The 4,367-nt window shown below is 47.0% G+C and overlaps 1 long non-coding RNA gene across 1 annotated transcript; it reads right to left on the bottom strand.

Annotated features, from left to right (window-relative positions):
- Positions 1-2,459: 2,459 nt before the first annotated feature.
- On the bottom strand, positions 2,460-4,102 carry LOC136374976 (uncharacterized). The gene is made up of 3 exons (XR_010746025.1): positions 4,039-4,102; positions 3,176-3,288; positions 2,460-2,557 (listed from the first exon to the last, which is right to left on the bottom strand). It is a non-coding gene; the product is annotated as an uncharacterized lncRNA (long non-coding RNA).
- Positions 4,103-4,367: the final 265 nt, after the last annotated feature.

Genomic DNA, 4,367 nt, shown 5'->3' with positions numbered 1-4,367 from the left:
GGATTATTACATGAAAAGCATCTCTTCAGTGCTTGTTGGTCCCTTAAGCACAGCTGCCATCACACCAAAGTTCTCAAGCTTTTTTGCTTGGTTCTTGAAAACAATGGTAATTGAAAGTAAAGAAATGAAATCCCTCAAGTTATTCCCCAGATAAAGAAACAAACATTTGGAATCTCATCTTCAACAACAGACACATGAAGAAGCATGCACAAATGTCTTGGGATGAAAATGCCTCTTTAGGCACACAGGAAACACCTGCAGCCCTGTCTCTCAGTAGACTGCAAACTTCAGCTTCCCTTGTGTGGCAAAAGAAAAATTGTTGTGGTCAAATCAGAAGAGGGACAAATGCCATCCCTATGGTAGGCATCCCTCTGCTCATTTGGATCCTCAACCATTAATGGTATGCCCATCCTAGGCAGTGCCAGGAAACAAAGGAGTGGGTTTGGCAGGCTCTCACGTCACCAGGCTTCAGCTTAGTGATAGGAGAAAGTGGTTTGGGTTAGGAAAGAGAAATGGTCACTAAGTGTTTCAGCACCGCTGCACAAGAAGCACAAGAGACTCTGTGGCCTTCACATCCTCTGGTCCAGGTTTCAGGCAGGTTCCTCTCTGAGAAGAATGAGGGTGCACTTCTTCTCTCCAAACCACTGATTTCAGAGACTTTGTGGGGCTTGGGTTTCTTTCCTTATTTCAGGAAAGATAACACCACTTCTAGATGCTTGTTTCCTTTCTTAAGAGCCATCTACACTGCCCAAAAGGAGCTGGAACAACTTTCAAAGCCAAAGCCAAATGCTGTCTGAGATGGAGATTACAAGCATGGGCTAAGGCTTGAGTTCCCCCAACGAATTCAACCAGAACTCCAGCAGATGCTGATGTGCTGCAGGGAAATTTTCAGAAAGGGACCATGGTGGAATTAGTTCCAGCAGCTGGCAATGGGATTTTGTCCAATGTCACACAGAACGTGGGACAGAGGAGAAAGACAGTGGGATCAGAGAGTATTTACACCTTACCGAGAGAGGACTTTTATTCCCATAAGGAACTCCTTGTTCCACCATTTCAATGCCCACAGTTCCAAAAGACCATATGTCCACTTTTGGGCCATACGGTTCAGCTTTGGCAATTTCAGGCGCCATCCACCAAGCAGTCCCAATCACCGAGCTCCGTCTACTCTGCTCAGAGGTGAGTTGAGCAGAGAACCCAAAATCAGCTGAGGAGAAAGGAAAAGACTGTTTTTATTTTAATCCTGTGCAATTAGGAAAGCAAGCAAAAGAATTGCCCAGTAGAAGTTGGAGAATGTGCTGTTGAATCTCCTGGACAAATGTCCCTGCTCTATTTCCTCAGGACTTGAGCTAAGGAAAATATGACATTGGCAGATCAAAAATCCCCACGTTTTTTACACTGCCTCCCAGCATTGGCTTTGTTCCCGAAGAGCTTTTAGACTTGTAGTCCCTCCCCTGGAAGGGAACACAAGGTAAGCAATTGCCACTCTGGGAATTGCTATGTTCCTTGTCGTAGATCTGTGCATGTTGCGCCGTGTGATCAGCTACAGCAGGGCTCCCTGCATGCACCCGCACCATTTTGGAGGGCTGCCAGTGCTCAAAAGCAGCCCACACCCCGCATATCCCTGGGAACAGCCTGCACTGACCAGAATATACTGACCCAAGACTTGGACAGACCATTCATTCTTAGAGTAGGATGTTGAGGCTCTTCAACATTCGAGTTGACACCACGTGGTGGCGTGAGAAAAAATCCAGTCCTTTCAGGCACTGAGAGAGAGAAACCAGAACAGGAGGACAAAAGTCAAGTGATGTGACTTCATCACACAAGAAAGGACCCAGCTCTCAAAGATTCTCTCTGCAGGGAATGGGCAGTAATGGCAGAGCACAGTGCCATTGAGAGGGAGAGCTGCTCCAACACTGTCAGAGCAGCACTTTTCTAAAGAAAGGCATGTCAGCTTTTCAAAGAGCAACAGCAACTGCTGGTGTAGACTCTGCCCTGCAAACCAGCCGGAATGACTCCCGCTGCGGTGGATGTGCTCAGAGTTAAAGAGCATTTTGGCTGCACTGCTAACCTTTTCAGCTGAGGACTGAGAGAAATGAGTCTCTCTCTTTCCTTTGCTGTTCCTTTCAAATGCTGCCACCCTCACCTTTGCTTTTACAGGCAAGGCATGCAGTGCAGACAGGCAAAAGTTTAGAGAGGTGAGATGGAAAATAGCAAATACAAAAGCCAGAGTGAGAATGCAACACAGGAGATAAGAGGATCGGAATAGAGTCCAGTGGGTGCAGGGGCACTGACAGGCAGTTCACTTGAGATGCTCTTGCTTGCCCAGAGCATTCCAGTGACACAGGAACAAAGCCTGGCACATGGAATCACTCCTGTTCTGAGCCCCTTTCCCAGACAATCCTGCCCAAGCCCTCAGAAGCACAGCTGGGATCCCTGACCTCTCGACTGACGGCTTGCAACGTGGTCTTCTGACATGCGAACCTCAGTGATGACATCATTCAGAGTGCCTCCATCCATGTACTCCATCACCAGCCAGATTTCCTCATGCACAAGGTAGCTGAAAGAAGGAAACAAGGCCATGCACATGAATAGGCATGGCTACATTGGTTTTTGCTTGATTCCTGTTTCCAGATCCCTTTGTGACAAGAACAGAATTCAAGGAATAGACATTCCTTCTAGGCTGTGCATTGTTTACAGTCTGTGCAGTCTCCAGGAGAATGGCACATCTGTAATAAGGGAGATGTCTCTGATGGCCAGCAAGCAAAAAAATGCAGTTTAGTAACAGCCAAGATGAAAATTCTGGAAATAAGCACCTAGTGTTCCTGGCATGGCCAGCCATGGAAAAGAGGGGCAACTATCCAAGGGAAATCCTCTCTAGGATGGTTCATCAGCATTGAAGAAATTTAAAAATCAATCCTGGGACAACATGGAGGCGGTGAACTCTACAGGGTTTGACTTAGTATGGTAGGGTTGCTCCAGGTTTTTGAACAGTTTTCCAACTATGTGTTTGAAAGCCAGGGAAGAGCCATGCAGACAAAATGCACTCTCTTCCTATCCACTCGAGATGAGTAGAGAAATGATAATTAGCCAATAATGAACAATCTTCTGCCAGTGTCCAAAGTGGGTTTTTAACCTTGCATGTAAAAATTCATGGGATAAGACCATGATCACTCACCTTTCTAAATAATTCACAACACAGGAACTCTTATTCCTCTTCATGACTGTGATCTCATTAAGGGTTATTTGATTCCTATTCAGTCCTTGAAGATTAATTTTCTTGATGGCCACCTGGAATGACATAGAAAATCAGGAACTTTAGAAGCTGGCGGCACTAGACCACAATACACATGGGAAAAGTGATTTTGCAATGACACTGCTGAGCCAGAGTGCCTTGTGATTAGACAAAAGAGTCATTAGGAATTGACATTCCAACAGCCCATTTCTCTGCTCCTCTGGGGGCCAGTTACAGGGCATATGGCCATTGATGTTTTGCCTTGTCCACTTGCTAACAACGGTGTCTTGACTATCACCCCCAAAGCTGTGTGCACACTCTCTGTATCTCCCTCTGTACTTCAGAAGAAGTAATGCATGCCTTGGTACTCTGTGGATACATCCTGGGCTATAGGCAGGGCTTGGGGCTTTTAGGGATGCCTTGCACCATCTCTCCCTCCATGTAGTTCCCAAGTGCAGCACTGCAGGTGGCTAAGGAACTGCCAGGAGCATTCAGATGTATTTGCTGGCAGACAGAAATGAGCATTCAGGACTCTGAAGCTGTATCCCCAGAGAGCAGTGAGATGCTCTCAGGCACCACCTTTGTTTGAGCAATTGAGAGCCAGGGAGAGTGTCCTTCTCTGAAAGGAACCACTGCCCTCTTGCCTTCCTTCTGGCAGCTGAGCAGGACAAAGACTATCCTTGGCAGGCTGGCACCAGGCTGTGCTTCTTGTGCAGCACAGCTCGACCAAAAGCTCCAGCCACCGCTGACACAAGACAGGAAAGCCCTGGAGAGCAGCAGAGTCTGCAGGGGCTGTTGCCATTTACCTCTCTTCCTGTGGCAGTGTCGACTGCTTTACAAACAACTCCAAAAGCCCTAGAAACAAAACAGCAGCAAAGAAAGGAGAAGCTATTTAGATCTTGGAGTGAAAGCCAGCCCAGACAAGAGATCTCTGCTGGAAATGCCTCAAACCTGCAGGACGCAGGAGGGGTCTGCCAGAAGGCAGATGATACATTTTCCTCTTCAGTGCATGGGCACTGGGGCTGTTCCTGAAGCACTGGGGTTTAGTGCCTCAGCTCAAAAGGCCAGGTGATTCTTTCATCCCAGATTTAAGTTTCTAAACTTAAGCAGTTTTTATCCTGATCACAGACTATCT

Source organism: Sylvia atricapilla, unplaced genomic scaffold, assembly GCF_009819655.1.
Source record: "Sylvia atricapilla isolate bSylAtr1 unplaced genomic scaffold, bSylAtr1.pri scaffold_66_arrow_ctg1, whole genome shotgun sequence".
NCBI classification, from domain to species: domain Eukaryota; kingdom Metazoa; phylum Chordata; class Aves; order Passeriformes; family Sylviidae; genus Sylvia; species Sylvia atricapilla.
Note: the sequence above shows the minus strand (reverse complement) of the source record. Positions and strands in the feature narration are given on the sequence as shown.